Source organism: Megascapheus bottae, chromosome 10 (assembly GCF_031878675.1).
Source record: "Megascapheus bottae isolate mThoBot1 chromosome 10, mThoBot2.hap1, whole genome shotgun sequence".
NCBI classification, from domain to species: Eukaryota; Metazoa; Chordata; class Mammalia; order Rodentia; family Geomyidae; genus Megascapheus; species Megascapheus bottae.
Window position 1 is genome coordinate 24,825,548 of NC_143518.1, and position 18,550 is coordinate 24,844,097.

The window sequence follows — 18,550 nt, forward strand, 5'->3', positions numbered from 1 at the left end:
TGAACAAGTGTGCCATGGTTCTCATTACACTGACCTGGAAATGTTGTGGTCCCTATAGTCACGAGAGAAAGGGAGAGAGCAGTGTGCCCTGTCAAGCTGGCAGAGAGGGGTAACATTCTGTTCTGGTTTATGGCCACATAGACCCATTCTTTACAAGGCATAGTGGGCTCCATTTATTTCTGCTTCCCAGATGCTAGGGTTTTTAGATGCTTCTCAGATAGCTAGGATTTTCTACAGATAAAACCAGCACCTTGCTTTTGAAGAATTCCATTTGAAAAAAAAGTTTTACCTGCACACTCTAAATTGGATATCTCAAGGCTATTAAAAGCAATAAGCCAGAAAGAGTTTGAGGACATTTACAGGAATATTCTGAAACAGAGAAGAGATAACAGGAATATCTGCATGTACTGGGGCACTGAGGCAGCTTGCCTGAAGTTGAGATTTGGGGGGCCCCCAGAGGCAATGGAAAGTCTTCTCAAGCACCATTTTACAAGTGGGAATAAAAGTGTTCTGTAAAATGCCTAATTTAAATAATTTTATTACTAATCGTACATCAATATATGCAAACACAGAGCCAGGTATATATTCCTAGGGCTTAGACATACAACCTGATTATAATACACAAGTATCTTTATCAAGGAAATCAAAGTTGCCTTCAAGTTAATTGACATGTTAGTGTAAATCTGACGTGGTAGATTGCCGTTTTGTTCTGCTTACAAACTGAATGACAGCTCTGACTATTGAGTAATGTGATACTAATTCTTCTGACTGTGAGATATGTATATATGCAACATAATAGCTCAATGTTTCCAATATTTGTCTCTTTTTTCTTTATAAATTCAAGATATAGAAAACAGAATTCATTATACATGGCAACTATCCTGATTTGTCATTCCAAATCACCAATCCCCTGTATTGTTCCATTTAGTTTTTCTTCTTTGGTTCCTGTTGTCTTCTCAGTGTCTTCACAGCCATACCTATTAGCTCACATGTGTGTCTTTGGATGTGTGCTTTTGAGGTTTAGTTTGGAAACAGTATTTGTGTGTATGTGTGCATGTGTGTGCGTGAAGGGTTGTTTTGTAACTTGGGTTTATAGTTGATGCAAATGGTATTGAGCACTAAACTTGATTCTTTCTCTCACTTCTCAAGAACCAACTGTGTTTAGAGTTACTTTTATTGCTGAGTGAGTTTGCAAACATTGCTTCTAACTGTGCATACCATGCAATGCTATACATGTTATTCATCGAGTTTCCTAGCAGTGAATACTTGATTCCAGTTTCCAGCGGCCACAAATAAAATGGTAGCAAATATCCTCATAGTTCCAGGTGAAAGTTTTCTTGGAGTGAGTCTCCAAGAATGACCTGGGGGAATTGTACAATACCTACATGGAGAAACGGTCAATACAATTGTTCTCTGGAGTCAAAAATGCCTGTTTATACTTCATATTAACTTTGCCTTCCTTTCACTTTCTCCCCAGTGCCTAGGGCATGGGACATTAAAATGATGACGTGATTGACATTAAGCCCTACACCTATTTTATTTTACATTTAAAATAAATCAATAATAATGTGGGTCACCATTCAAATTAATGTTCTCTACTTCTGCCTTTCACTCACTTTGCTTAGGCTTCCTTTCTGTTCACTGGCAAGAATTCTTCCATGATACAGATGACAATTTCCTTTCCTTTTTATTCTTTGTTTCTTTTTTTCAGTACTGAAGATTGAATCTTGGACTTTATGCTTACTAGGGAATCCCCAGATGATGATATTGGTTTCATAATTTGAAAAAAATTGTCATGTCTGTGTTCCATTGTGACTATTGTCTATATGAATACTAGTCAGAATTTTGTAAAACTTTGATGTATTTAAATATATTAATTTTTCATCTTGTTTTTCTTCCTCTCCAGTCTCCATTTGAAGAATGTCTTTCTTTCTCAAAGTGACGGTATATCCTCAGTTACAGATATAAATTATTTCATTAGCTTACTTTTATGGGGTTTGCCTTAGATTTTTAGGATATAAACTTTATCAGTTTAAAATTTTTAAGTTTGTAAAAATGATTTTAAAATCATAAATCATTTCTCTAGGCATATTGAAGTATTAGTATAACTCTTACATCCATGAATATGGACGTTTAGAATAAATTCTGATGTTAACATACCCTTTCTTCCTGATATACTCTCACTTGGTTACATTTTTTTTCAACTTCATTTCACTATTGTATTGTTAATATACAAAACATAATACACGAACCTGCTTTTATCTTTGCACTGCCAGCTATAGGCTGACAATAATGTCCATTTCATGAAAAAGAGAAGGATATCTTCCTTTTTGTATTTTTTGGAACAACTTATGTGGTATTGGCATTATCTATTGCTTTTATTTGCCAGAATATAGCTTTCTATGTGACCAGATATATGAAATTACTTTTTCAATATCAGTAAGCAATATTATATTACAGGTAATATATATTATACCTATTATACATGCTTTGAGGGGCATCTGGTTTATCCAAGTCTTTCAATTTTATTGAAACATAGTCCTAATTATCATAAATCCATGGTTTACCTGAATTTCACTTCTTAGGGCAAAAATTCTCTAGCTCTTCCCTGGGTCTGAGTCTCCCTTAGTGCCCTCCTTGTCCTGGGGTGATCCTTCTCTTCAGAGTTTACAATGATGCTAGGAACCTTTAGGTCCTAAAATCCTAGTCCTTGTTTCTTGTGTAGAAATGGGCTGCCAATGAAATTGACAGGACAGCATACAGAAGTGAGACAGGCAGGGGGTCGAGGTGAGCATCAGTGGAATAAACTCTTACCGAGATGGGGTGGGGTTGGATACTGAGCGGTGGCCACTGTTGGCTTCTCCTTAGCTTGTCCCATCACCAGCACTACTTGTTGACAAGACTATGGAGCAGGAATGCAAATACAGGCACTGCAGTCTCCTAAGAGTTCTTGGTTATGAGTGGCCAATGAGTGACAATCCAGACTATGCTTTTATTAACCACGTTTTCAAGTTGGAAATCAAATGAAGGCTCAAAATTTTAAAGTTCCCCAAGGTTCTGCTGATTGAGAGGCTCTTCTTGATTGCATGCTTTGCTCTATTTGTTTTTAATATTAATCTTTTTATATCTTAACACATAGTCACAGGGAAAGTCATAATATTTTGCCAGTTGAAAGAAACTGAGAGCAAAATCTTCCAGGCAAAAGACAGAACTAGAAGAGATGGAGGCAAGAGAGTGCAGGGGATGAGTGTGAAAGGTATCAAGTGTGGAAGTTTCTAGACACTTGTGCAAGTAGAGAGTCCAGTAAGGCTGGAATGAACCTGCTTGTGGTTAGTAGCACAAAAACAGAAGACAGGCTACTAGGGGGAAGGTGGTAAGGAGAAGGTGGCATGGAGGGAAGGTCAGTCTCTGCGAAACTGGAGCTGGGTTGGAGGACTCACCTGATGGGATGAAATGCTCCGGTCTGGGCTGTCATTCTTCTCGTATTGAGTCATTCTCCCTTGCAGGGCCCTGTGCCCTGGGGGCTGCATCAGGAAACAAGAAAGCTGATGCTCATGCCCTGGGAGTTTAGTGCTTAATGGTGAGAAATGGGCATTACATAAACAGACAGTACAGAGACATCCTAACTTCTGATCATCTGAAACAAGTACCTGAATGCTGACAAGGAAATAGCAGACCGGTGTGATTAAAAGTGACAGCATGCAGGGGTCCTTGAAGTAGACAGTGACAGAAAGTGCTCTGTGGAGGAAACTGTTGAGCTGAGACCTGAAGATGAGCAGGACAGCTTGGAAGAGATTTTGGCAGAAGGAGTGGCAAATCAACAATCCTGACAGGGAGAGTGTGAGGTGCCCTAAGGGAGCGATCAGGAGGCCAAGCGGCTGACAGAAGTGAGTGATGTCAGGACCTGACCCCCAAGGGAAGGCCTCAGATTCAGCCAGTAAGAGCCCATGGAACGGTTTTATGAAGAAGGAGCATGATCTAGCTCTGCATTGCAATCCTGGGGGCTTCTGGGAGAAATGAAGGCCAGCAGAGGAAGCAGGGATCCCATTTGAATACTGGCATAGAAGTGAGATGAGAGGTGTGGCAGTCAGAGAGAAGCTGGACTATCTGCTATGGAACAAGGATGGGAGAGGCTAGGGACTCAGGTAGGCAGACAAGTTCAGTTAAAGATCAAGAGGAGAGACGGGCGGGCACTGGAGGCTCACGCCTGTAATCTTAGCTACTCAGTAGGCTGAGATCAGATGATCACAATTCACAGCCAGCCTGGGCAGGGAAGTCCATGATACTCTTATCTCCGTTTAAGCCAGAAGTAGCACTGTGGCTCAAGGGCTCAAATGGTGGAATGCTAGCCTTGAGCAAAAGGAGCTCAGGGACAGTGCCTAGACCGGAGTTCAAGCCCCAGGATTAGTGAGAAAAGAAAAGAAAGGGAGAGAAAGAGAGAGAGAGAGAGAGAGAGAGAGAGAGAGAGAGAGAGAGAGAGAGAGAGAGAGAGAGAGAGAGGAGAGAGAGGAGAGAAAATGTATTTTTGTGCTAGAAAAGACTGGGTTTTGCCAGAAGAGGAGAAAGAACCACTGACAGATTTAATCAAACAAATATGAGAAAGGGCAGCTGAGTATCTGAAAGTGAGACACACTTCCCCCATTCTGAGACATAGAGAGCGGAGAGCAGGAAGCATTTCAAATGTTGAACTGTCATAGTGAGACTACCATGGTTTCTTGCAGGAGACCCAGCCATCTGGGGATAGGGTAGCCCCCTTCTAGTTGTATTAAGCCTACTGAGTAACTGAAGCTGTTAGCACAACCAACCTACATTCTCCCTCACCGGCATTACAGGTCCTTCCCATTCCTGCAAAGCAGTTCATTTATTTCCATTAAACATTTATTTATTTATTTATTGTATTTTATTATTGCAGTAATGGATAGAGGGGTTTCAGGTACATTTGTCAGGTAGTTGGTACATTACTTCTCAAACCTTGATACCCTTCTCATGTTTCTGTCCTCCCTTCCCCACCCCTCCTCCTCCCAATCATCTTGTTTTCATTGAGTGTTTACTATAGGCAAAAGCAAACAAACAAACAAAAAAGCCCCTTCAGGTTTGTGGGTATAGCACAGCTGAGGCATCTTTCCCAGCCTCAGTGATCTCTCAGTCTACTTAGGGATGGTGATAGATAAACTAGAGCAATAATGCCAGGCAGAATAAAATAAGTGCCAGGAAGGAATTACAAACAACAGCTAGCCGTGAAGAGAGAAAGGAAAATAGAATTGTGATGTGTGGAGACTGCCATGAATCAGAGAAAAATTTATTGAGGAAAAAAACGAAGAAAAAGAGGCAGGGCCTCCAGGAGAGAGGGCCCTCTAAGGGGAGGAAGAAGGCGAGCCTGGCAGGGAACGCAGGAACATAGGCTGGGAAGGCACCACTAGAAACTGAAGTAGAATGGTGGAGAAAGCAGATTTGGCTCCAGAAAGGGAGCCACACGCTTAACAGGGAAGCAGTGGGACAGATGCTCCTCATGCCTTGTGAGCTGCTTTGGGGCTTCCGATTTCCGACCCTACCCTGTCTCTAGAATCACACCTGTCACAGGTGACAAAGGCCCTCACTACCAAGGACACCTGCACGCTGAGGACTGAAGTCTGCCTGGTACTTGAGGCTTTCCAAAGCACCATGTGGATTGCTGTTAGGACTGTTTCCATTATAGTTACCATCATAATTGGCATTTCACACACTGCCTGTTATCTCCTTCTGCTGTTTAGCAGCTTGGAAATGTTCTGGCTGTGATTTCTTCATCTAGGCAGAACCATTTCCTCCAGGTCCCCTCCTCCTTCCACTTTGCTTTCCTTCTAAATGAGAGCTTGAGACCACAAGTTGGGATTTTTTTTTAACACAGCATAGTGACAAACATATTTTTGAATGCTATAACAAAGAACGGCATTGTACAGTGGAAAGAAATGCTTTTGAATAACTAAAATAACTAACCAAAAGCCACTTTCTTAAATTTTGAATCTGTCCCTTTCTCCAAGAAAATACACTTGAATGATCTTTTTGTATATGTAAATAATTCAACTCAGTCACGAGTTAGAAAGGGCTTTAAAGAAAACAATGCTCCCATTTTTGCATATGCCAAATATTTCAACCCAGGGCAAAATCAGTTACAGTTTTAAACAAATTGATTTTTTTTTCTGGAGAAAGCTATAAAATACTATGTAGGCAAAGCCTAGGGCGAAATTGTGTCACTTGTGCAAAGCCTCTGTTAGCTGAGCACCTGGCTCGTTTTTCCTGTGGAGAGACAGGCCTCTGCCGGAATCCTCTTCCCACCCAGCCTACTGCAGGCTGAGGTTCGCCATGCAGAGAGCAGGAGAGAGGGAAGGGAATGTCAAGTCCTGCCTGGGCTACTAGCCTGGTGTGTGATCTTGAACAAAGCCCCTCTGCTCTTTAGAATACAAAATAAGGGTATTAGATCAAATGTATGAAATGAGAGTCTGATAGAATGTGCTAGGGAGTGGTAAGAACTAGGGCAGGACACAAAAACAAAAAACAAAACCCCACCCTACTCCATACCTAAAGACTATCTGCTCTTGCTTTAATAAGATAGCATAGGTTTTTTTTTTTTTGCCAGTCCTGAGCCATGTCCTTGGACTTTCTCAAGGCTAGAGCTCTACCACTTGAGCCTCAGCACCACTTCCGGCTTTTTTCTATGCAGGTGGTACCAAGGAATTGAACCCGGGTCTTTGTGCATGCTAGGCAAGCACTCTGCCACTAGGCCAAACTCCCGGCCCCTTATATTGTCATTTTTAAGAGATCTGAAACTGATATTTCATGTGAAAATGTCCTATATTATTATTTTGCCAGTCCTGGGCTTGAGCTCAGGGCCTGAGCACTGTCCTTGGGTTTTCTCAAAGCTAGAACCCTACCACATGAGCCACAGTATCATTTTTGGTTTTTTTCCCCCTATGTATGGGGTACTGAGGAATTGAACCTGGGTCTTCGTGCATGCTAGGCAAGCACTCTACCATGGGCCAAACTGAAAATGTCCTATTTTAAAACTAACCACATCTACAGGCTTTCTATGATCTGCAGATGGTCAGCCGAGGAGCTCTGGGCCAGATGACACCTCTGGGCCTCTGGCATATGAGTAGTTGTTAAAAGATGAAGGTTTTACTCTCTTTGAGCATTTTCACAGCAAATTCTTAAAGACAGGAAGTCCAAAGAGTGAGCTGAGCTGGCAGGTTTATGGTGGGCCATAGGGAAGTTACTTGTAACAAAAAATCCACCTGTCTCTGTTCCTTCTGCATCAGATTGTGCCATTCCTACATCTTGGTGCTCTGCCATCTAGAGGGCCAGCATTTATGTAGCTTTGATCTTTAACAAAAAAAGTCATCCAGTCAGGGCAGTTAAATCCAGATGCAAAATGTGATATAATAGTCACTGGCCTCAGATGGAGGACCCCTTAGTGGCCAGGGAGTGGAATGTTTATAGAGAACTGAATTGTGAGAGAAGAAGGGAAATCTATGAGAGTGCTCTGATTATATAATTATATGTGACTGCATAGCATTATTTTTCCTTCCCGTCCTAAACACACTGCTACTGTTAGGGTACTGAATGTCCCCTAAAGGCCCAGGTATTCAAGACTTGGTCCCCAGTATGAAGCTATGGAAAAATGGTAGAACTTTCAAGAGTTGACTTCTAGGAGGGATTTGTGTGCTTCTACCTGGAGGAAGTTCTTAGGTCATTGGGGGAATGCTTCCAAAGGGGATTTGGGGACGCTATCCTCTTCTTATTTCTCTGTTTTCTGGCCATGAGGTAGGTGGTTTTGCTCTATCAGGTTTGCCTATCATGAGGTGCTATTTTATCACAATCTCTAAGCCTTGCTCATGGATGAAAAGCCTTCAAAATTGTGAACCAAAGCAAGCCTTTTCTCATGACAATTACCTCAGGTCTTTTTTTGTTGTTGTAACAGTGACAGAAAGCTATCATCATACATATACCTTTTAATATGCCACCAAAAATTTACCTTGATATCTGAGAACTAGGAAAAATTTATCCCTGTTCAAAAATTTTTTCTGGTAGTCCTTGGTCAAGGCAAGAGAGTTGTCAGATTTCTTAACTTTCACAGCAAGATTTCACCTTTGCCCTTCCTACAGAATCATATTCTTTTATCATATACCTGAGGCATTCAACATTCTCATATTTGCCAGTATTTAGTACTAAATCAACTGCCTTTTAGTTTCAGACAAAAGCTTAGGTGCAATAACTGATAAATGTTAAGTTAGATCAAGTATATGCCAATCATTTATTGCTTAATCTTTATTAAATTCTCCCCTTGACTGTTGCTGGCAGTTCAGAAAACTCTATTCTTGGACCACATTATCTTTATTCCCTGCAGAAATATCTTTCCTGAGTCATGCCCATGACTTTTATGGAGGCATTTTAAGAACCAACCAAATGAAGACCATTTTCACGTTTTCTCTAAAAACTGTTATAGAAGATATTGTCCATTATGTTGTTCAATGTTCCTGATACAATGAAGTATGTTTTAAATTCTTCTTAGAATTTAGTATCAGGAAAATGTTTGCTTCTCTTGGTAAAATAGAATGTCCTCTTATGCTGTCTTTAAAACTCTACATGTCAGAATGCTCCATTTGCTTTTTGTTTCCCTTCGCTGCTGGGAATCTTAAAGCCTGACTTCCTGCCTGGTTAGATATCTTGAATTTCTCTTCCTGCTTAATATTCTTGATCTTGACCTATTATTGGTGCTCATAGTTTGTTTTCTGTTTATGTGTATTGTATTTCACTGGTTGCATCATTAACGTAGCTCCAAGGCTAGTAAGCATCATACAATTAATAGAATATATGTATAAATACATATATATGATTATTTATAAGCATGATATTTTATTCTTATTTTCAAATTACTTCATTTATATCTCTATAATTTTCTCAGCTGGAATTTTAATTTTTAAAAAGTCTTTCAATAGTACTTAACACAGCTCTATCCAACCCAGTTAGCATTCAATAAATACTTGCTAATTTGTTCACTTCACCATCGGCTACTGGCTCATTCCCAAGATACTGGAAGATGGGAAAAGCTTAAGTCATATAAAGAATTAAAGTATCTTAATAAATATGAAGTGAGGGAAGGGACAGTTTCCACAATTTCTTTTTTTCTCTCTATAAATGAATCTGGCCTTTAACAAAAAAAGAACTGTGACTTCCCCATTGAAGGTCTGGATTCCAGGAGGAGCTCTAGGTACAATGGCATTTAAGGATTAGAAAATGGATTGTCCTTGTGTTAAGATTTCTTATAATTAATAAGATGCATTTGTAAGTTACTGAGTATCAGGAGAAGTCAGGGACAGTGAGGTGCTGTGTAGGGAGGGGATCTGTATGGAGAAAGCAGGCCCCAGGGCAGTAATTCACAGAAAGGCTCAACCTGTTTCCCTTGGTCCTTTGGAGATGTCCAGCTTTGTGGAACTGGGAGTCAGGTACTAAGAATGTTATGAATAAAGAATGAACCCTGGTTTACTTTACAGTGTAAGGCCTCAAGTACATCAGTGTTTCATCATAGTGCAATTTTTGGACCACCAAATCCAACAACACCAGGTGTTTTTTTTTTTGCCCCATAGCAAAACACACTGGGATGGAGAAATGCCTACTTGCTTACAGCCAAGAATTAGAATGAGGTGGTTCTGATTAGATCTGCAATAAACTGAGACAAGCTACCTCAGAGCTGAACACTGCATACTTCCAAGGGAGAAATGTCATGTTGTTGGAAAACATGTCTGTTGATACATATTTAACTAAATTGGTTACTGACCCTTTTGGGGGAAACATAAATTCTTGTCAGCTAACACCCCTTTCCCAAATTTGTAGTAACATTCTCTTATAGCAAGCATACTGTAAGCAGTAGGCAATATGTACCTATGTACTATTCATATTCTTAAGGAAATGGCACATGGCAGTCACAAATTATTTCAAAGAGTGCTTAGTGATCTAGCATGCATCTGTGAAATGTTACTTAATCCTGGTTGGTCTGTGTGCATAATTATCTTTTAATTTGCACATGATTGCTGACTCTCATATCACTTAAACAATCAGGCTGCATCCGATGACTGGCTGTTGTCTTATAACATTTTGTTTTCCCCGTTGGAACTGTTGGAAAGAGGCGATCACATCCCACAACCATCTGCAATATCGCATGTGTATTGCTGAATATTGAATAGACAGTATGAGGATTGAATTTGGCATCGCTTCTGTGGTCATATTTCTATGTATTTTTCATTGCCTGCTGAAGAGAAAATGAAAAGAAGGAAAGAAATGATTTTAAAAAGCTCTCTGAGCTTTGCAGAATGGCTTTTGCTTTTCTAGATCCAGCGTTTGTGTTTTTTTTTTCTCTCCTACAGTAAAAACAATAGTATCTTACCTTTGCATAGTATACATATTTTGAAACCAGTATCCAGTGAAGAACTGCTTTTGGTCCTCATATTACTCTATGGAGTGGATCAACGGGGCTTGTGAAATGTCCATTGTTCACATGAGAAATGGACTAATGGGATGTTAGTGGCTTTTGGAAACTAACATCACCTTTACTGGGTGATAGTTTGGCAGAAACCATGAACTCCTTCATCTTACTTCAAATTCCTTCCACTCAGGAGTGTTGCCTTCTGTCTACAGGCTTCATATGGTTCAATTCCTATCATGACATGGTGATCATGAAATTGAGCACAAGAGACCCATTTGTGGATGAAGGCCAAGAATGCCCACATGCTTGTCCTTCAGAGACTTCATAGAGACAGGAGAAACATCTAAGACTGTTCTCTCCATCATTCACCCAACAGATCATGAAGTTCTGTTCATATTACTTTCAGGAGTCTCAAATCAGCCCCTACTTCTCTATATAATCATCATTGTTCCTTTTCACGCACTTCCTTTCGTATAGACAGTTGCAACATTCTGGCCAATCTCTAAGTCTGTACTCTCTCCCAGGATATCCTAGCTGCCAATCTCAATTCCCGTCTTCAGCACTGCAAGGCTAACACAGAATGAAAATATGACCAGACTGCTCCCTCACTTAAATGAGATTCATGACTCTATCACTTATAAAATGTCCAAACTCCTCCCATGGCTGAGCTGTGGCAGCTTTTCCAGATGAATTCAAAGCAACAACCTGATTCAAACATTAAGTTTTTAGTAATATACAGTCTCATGCTTTCTTGTTTTTGTATATACTATTGCATAGGTTCGCAATATTATCCCTCTTCCCAAGCACAGATATTGTGGGGGAGGGGAGCGGCAGGTTTACAAAAAGAAAAGTCAGTATACTTTTTCACAGTCCTATTTTTTGTGGACTGAGTTAAATAAAGTAGTAAACTGTTCTTTGTATTTCACTTATAGGTCTTTTCTGGGTTGCTATTTCTGATATCTGTGGTCAAGGTTAGAGGCTCTGCTCTTTGAGGCTAAAGCATCCTTACACAGGATTGGAATTATTTGGTCTGCCTCTCTGTCTTTTCTGATTATGTCTTACTTGATAGAAATGAAAACTTTTATTTATCTTCATAGCATCTGCTTGACATTACTAAATACATAGTATAATTCTCTGAAAATGGCTCTTGAACTGAACATAATTCCATTTTTTCCGGTAGTGATAGACTTCAGAACCTTGGATGTCTCATCTCCTTAACCTCCACTTTGAGGCTTTCCAACTCAATAAATGACTAACAGAGCTCCCCTCTTGGTTTAAAGCAAAGAATTCTCGGCACAATCCCAGTGCCTACAGCAAGCCATTTATAACCAGGCATCATTACTGAAAAGTAGGTTTTTTGTTTCAGTGTCACACTTCAGAAATATGTGTTTTTAAATCTTAACTGAAAGACACACCACACACACACACACACACACACACACACACACACACACACACACACACAAAGGTGTTCTTGCATCATTGAGCTTCCTCCTTCTCCTACCCATGGGGTAAAACATTGTAACCCTATGTGCCATTCTACCTGAGGTTACACCATCTTCACAGTGAATAATAGACATTATTGAGTGCTTTAATTGTATGTTGCTGTGTCCTCCCTATGAGGGTACTTACGAGAATTTATGTGTGTTCTCACCCAGAGAAAGCTTAACAGCTTATTCATTTTTATCTTATAGACAATACAAACATAATTTATATTCTTTCGCATTCCCATATTGCCTGCTAGGAAACTTGAAATTAAACTTCTATTTGGCTATTTGCTAGTGGAGAAGACCTCAATTGTCTATTAACCTCACTTCTTGAAGCATCTTTTCTGACCAATTTTATCGATTTTATTTTGCTCCATTGTGTATTTCTTTATCAGTTGAGTTCTTTTGTCATCAGGGTAAGATACCAAGGTACTGATCATTTTTAATTAATCATTATATTAATATGTTATATATTATTAAAATAATATATTAATACAATCATATTAGCATGTTTGTTAATTATTATTAAAGCAAGAACAAATGTGAGTTTGAACACACATCCTTCATTAACCTTTGTTCAGCTTCACCTAGGCCCAGTATATGGTCTTACAAAGAACATCTACCCATGTCTCTAGTAGGGCATAGGATAGCTTCTTTTATTCTGAGAATATTAAACAGCTTATGTTTATTTCCCAGTACTTTATGGAAATTTAACCCCACCTAACAAATGTGTGTATGGATATATATGTACATATATATTACACACATATTATATCTGTATATTATATGTGAATATTACTGGGTATAATACAGTGTGGACCACATAAGGTGGGTGGATGATTAATGTCTAGCTCTGAGCCTTTAACGATAACTGAGGGCTTCATCTTGAACATGGATTCAGTTTCAAATCCCCTCTGAGCCCAAGGGGAATGAAAGAGGATAAAAGAAGCCTGAACTTGTCCTGTCATGTATTGAACAAAATCACAAAATATGAGTGTTTCATCAAGTTTTCTTTAGAATGAGGGTGCACAATTAGATAGCTAGACTAGAGATCTGCAAGAATCTTTCGATGGCATTGGACCAGGTGATAATGATGTGAGTACCTGCTTAACAGCCAAGTTTCTGTATGCTTTTCCTCCTAGAGAGATGTGCAAATCTTTGAGAACCCTATTACCTTTACAGTTCACCTTGAATGTTCCAAAAGGGCATGCTGAATCTGTCTGAAACAATGGATCTTGTATAGGAATGGGAAGAAGGAAGTTCAAGGACTGGGGTACTCTAATTTTTTCATGCCTCCAGACTTTGCTGAGTAAACTGGGGTTAAGACATAAAGTGTTAAAATCTTCCAAACCTCCCTTTAAGGAAAACAACCACTAGAATAACTACTTAACCACACTATTTTCCAACTATGCAATAAAATTTATTTAACTAATTTTTTGATGGTCCTGGGGCTTGAACTCAGGGCCTGGACACTGTCCTGGAGCTTTCTCAAGGCTTGCACTCTACCACTTGAACCACAGCACCACTTCTAGCTTTTTCTGTTTATGTGGTACCAAGGGATAGAACCCAGGGTTTTGTGCATGCAAGGCAAGTGCTCTATCACTGAGCCACACTCCTGGCCATGATTTTTATTTCACTTATTCAGCAAATATATGCTGAGTGTATGTTGTCTACTGATCACTGTTCTGGTCACTTAAGGTCATAGCAATAAAATAAACTGAAAACTTCCTTGCATTCTCTGAACTATATTTTTGTTATGTCATGGAGAGACAAATAGTTAAGAGAAGGGGGACAGAGGATTATGTTAAATGGTCACTGGAAGCTCTTATAGAATACATTTTAACAGATACAAAAATGAAATGAAGAGGGAATTGTGTGACTATCCAAAAAAAGAATTTTGAACAGAAGGATGATCAAGTTCAAAATACCCAAGGTGGAAGCTGGGCTCTGGTGGTTCATGTCTGGCTATTCTGGAAACTTGACGCAGTTCAAAAGAAGAGGGTTTATTGTGTGAGGAAAGAGCAGATCTGCCACCCAAGATGGAGTGGACAGAGCAAGAGCAGTTATTGCGGGAAGTGAGAGATTACATAGGGGGAGGGGTGTGGCCACAGAGGAAGTGGATGTAGGGAAATACTTCAGAATGGGGGACCTCCCACTGCCCCCAGGCATGCCAGTTGCCAGGGTTACAGGTGCTGGGCGGTGATTTCCAGGGTGCAGGAGGAGAGCGTCACGGGAAAAAGTCATTTCTTCCAGGTGGACCTAACATTCAGGAGGCTGAGGTCTGAGGACACAGTTTGAAACTACTAAGGCAGGGAATTTCTTCAGATGCTCTTATTCCTAGTCAACCAGCAGAAAGTCCAACAGTGGAGAGATGTGATTCAACGATTCAGAATTAGCAGAAAAATGTCAAGTGAGAGCTTGAGGCTGAGTTCAAGCCCTAGTACCAAAATAAAAAATAAAAATTGTCGGGGCCAGGAGTTTGGTCTACTAATAGTGTTTGCCTAGCATGCACCAAGACCCAGGTTCGATTCCTTGTACCACATAAACAGAAAAGGCTGGAAGCGGTGCTGTGGCTCAAGTGGTAGAGCACTAGCCTTGAGAAAGTCCAAGGACAGTGCTCATGCCCCGAGTTCAAGCCCCAGAACCGGAAAAATGAAATAAAATAAAATAAAAATTCTCAGGAATGTAAGTGAAACTATGTGCAATACACTAGAGATCTGAATGACGTTGGAATGTCATCTGAGACAAGACCATCAAGGGTATTAAGGTCATTATGAAGTCTTTACAGTCTTTTCTTTTACTTGGTATGAGCTAGGCAGTTCTGAGTGCAGGGGTGACATGATATGACTTTGGTGTTATAAGAATTACTGTGGCTGTTAGACTACAATGAGACAGAGGTGAGAAGGGATGCCAGATTCCATGAGAGATGCTGGTGGCTTAGACTAGGGTGTGTGGAGTAGAGGAGGAGGAGGAATTACATTCTGGGTATATTTTGTAGATAGTTGGTAGGATTTGCTAAAGGATTAGAAGTGAGTATGGAAAGAGAGAAATCAAGAATAATTCCAAGATACATGTTCTGAACATCACAAAGAAAATGTCACATTGAATTAAACTCTTCCCAAAAGGAAGAAAAAGAGTTTAACGATAAGCAAAATAAAGAATCTTTCTGGGTACTTGTGATGCATCTGTTTGGGGAAAAAAATGTTCTCCATGAAAACAATTAGGAATTGTTTAATTAAATTATGCCATGGAGCATAATATAGCCCAGTAGGAAAGTGACTCGTTGGAATCTGCATTTGGTGACTGTTTCTTATAGTCACTCAATCAATTGAGGGAGGGATCCTGCCAAAAATGAAGATGAATGATGGCATTCTAATTTCAGCTGGAGGCTTGCTACCCTAGATTTCTCCTCCCCTAGCATCCTCCTGTGTGGGCTTTTGTGAGCTACACTCTACTATTCTCAGTACCAGCATTACCTATTTCCGTGTCCCAGGTGCTGAGGTCCAGAGCATAAATTTACTGAATACTTTCATGCTTAGACTTGGCCTAAAGCCATATACTCAAGTGTCCATTCACCTGTAGGAGAGTTGGTCCTAAGTAGGTTTTGGGGCCCTTCTACATGGAAGAGAGAGGTCTTGACATTTCCCCCAGGAAGAGGTGGGGAAGAGTAGTTCATTATTGTCAACTGCTGAAAAGCCTTGTGATTTTTCTCCTAACCAGCTGTGTGAAACATCCTCTCCAACCAGCATCTATATAAAAGAAGTCTGTTCTCCCTATTCCTACCTGGTCCCGAGACAATGTCAGCATGGAAGGGTTAGGGACATAACTGCTTTGAAAGAGTCTAACCTGCAGCACAAGCAAATAAATGTTTGTGTTCAGTCAGACTGGTATGGAGAAACTTAGAAAAGCCATGAGTTCCTTCTGAGGTTCGTCAGAGGTGGGTGTGGGGAGAAGGAGCTTATTAGTGTGGTAGATTGATGCTCGTTATCCCCTCATTACACACAGCTTATCCTTCACTGCAGAGCAGCACGTGATAGTCACATGCACAGACAAGAAGTCTGAGCAAAGACATCTGATCCAAAGTCACAGCCGAGACAAGCTTTCAACAAGGAAAAGGAACCCAAATAACATTCTGTTTGACATTTTCCCCTCAGTGGAATATTTCTTCTTCCACTTCAAGAGACGTTCATTATTCAGGCAGTGATTAGCGAAAACCTGGATTATTTTTGGTCCCTAAAAATGAATCATTCATTTACTTCTCATTTATTGTGGATTACCCAAGATTTCTTTTTGTTGTTATTGTTGTTGCTTTTTGGTCAGTCATGGGGCTTGAACTCTGGGCCTGGGTGTTGTCCCTGAGCTCTTCATCTCAAGGCTCCTTCCCTACCCCTTGAGCCACAGCATCACTTCCAGTTTTCTGGTGGTTAATTGGACTTCAGTTCCCCGAGCTGACTTTGAACCATGATCCTCAGATCTCAGCCTCCTGAGTAGCTGGGATTACAGGCGTGAACCACTGTGCTTAGCCCCAAGGTTTCTTTCTACTTTTTTTTCTTTTGCTGCTAGCCTTTGGGTGATTTTATGAATCCATATTCTCCACCTCCTTGGTAGATAGGTATGAGTAAAAAATATAGCTCAGTGTAGTTTATGTATTTGGGCATCAGGAAATAAAATTACATATGGCTGAAATGAGTGGCTTAAAATGTTTATTGAGTTCTCTAAGTTTTAATTGTCCATACTATCTCTTCTTTCATTATTATGGGTCCCCAAGTATTAGTAGCCATGGGTGCACAGTTGACAATTGTATCTTGTAATAACAATCAACATCTGCTCTGTAATCATATTCCAGCATGCTATTTATCAGGGACCAATAGAACTCAAGTTACTGGTGAGCTACAAAAAGAGGGAAAGGACAAGCTCAGAGTGCTGGCTTGAATTCCCAGCGATCTTCCATTATCTCTTACTTTTTTTTTTTTGCCAGTCCTGGGCTTGAGCTCAGGGCCTGAGCACTGTCCTTGGACTTTCTCAAGGCCTCAGCACCACTTCCAGCTTTTTTCTATGTATGTGGTACCGAGGAATCGAACCCGGGTCTTCATGCATGCTAGGCAAGCACTTTAACCACTAGGCCAAACTCCCGGCCCCTATCTCTTACTTTTTAAAATATTGAATTCAAATCTGATATCAAATCTTAAAAAAAAAAGAAATTCAAGTGGAACTTCACAGTCATGTATTTTTCATTATTGGAATAGATCGAGTTAGTTTTAAATCATATCCAAGAGGAATCACGAGTCAGATAGAGGGGCTGGGTGTGGTTGCTTATATGTATAATCCTAGCTATTTGGGTAGTGGAGATTTGGAAGATTGTGGTTTGAGCCCAGAGAAAAATTTAAAGATTGAGAGGCTGTCTTAAGTGATAGCATGTCTACTTAGCAAGCACAAGATCTTGGGTTCAAGCCCTAGGTACTGTGAAAAAATAAAAACAAACAAAGCAGTCAAAACAGACAAAAGATAATAAAAATATTACTGGAAACCCATCCCTTATAAGTGGTTGTGGCCATCGATAGGGGCTTCAGGGGAAGCTCATTGGTCCTCAAGGAAGAAAAAGGAAAAGCAAGAGATGAGTGATAAGCAACAAATCAAAGAGACACTACTGGGACCTAGGGCCTGGGGGTCTCAAGAATAGACCGAAACCCAGAAGTTAATGAGCAGGTTTACATGGGATTATATGAGCACATATACCATATATGTTTAAAGATAGTAAGCCATCTATAAGTGTTAGCTGTTATAATCTACACTCCTCTCATTTATTCATGACTACCATGGGAATGCCTGATCCTGATTCTGACAACAGAGGAGACAGTGACTGATACTGGACACTGGATCACCATTATTTAAGATGACCAGTTATAATCCCAAATATTATAGGTAAGGCTACTTAGAATTGTTCTTCCTATCTCTGTATTAACCTGGGAGTTGAGATGCTGACATGACAGGAAGTGGGACAGCAGATCTACTTCAGGGACCATAATAGAAGGGAAATAAGGAATGCAGAGAGTACCCATGTGTGGTCTGGGAGTCACTTCAACAAGTGCAACATTGATGCAGTTCCCATAATAACTCAAGAACTAAGTATGCATGATTTCTCTGTGGAGATACAGAAATCCTCTTGGATTGAAATTGATTTTTGGTGTATTTCAAAAATAAACACCCAGGAATTCAAATGTGAATAATGCTAACTTTCTTCTAAATAATCTGTGGGCCTCTATAGACTATTAGAGTCTAAAATGAATCTGATCTATTGTTTGAAGGTCTGTGTGGCAGGGGTGGAACACAGCATTCTGCAGGAATGTGGATACCAGCAGGATTGCAGAGGACTTCTGTTATTAATCCAGTCTCTACAAAGTTAATTCTGTGTGAGGCACACATTTCCAATTCCATTTGTAATGGTGCAACTGGATTTGGAGTATTTTTATTAAAAATTCTGGAATGACTGCTATACAAGAGAATTGCCTCCTTGCTACTCCCTATCTCCTGCCAAGTACTTGATAAAAAGTGTTCTACAAATGTAGATGTGGAATCATGATAAGAAAACCCACTCTTGCTGAATATT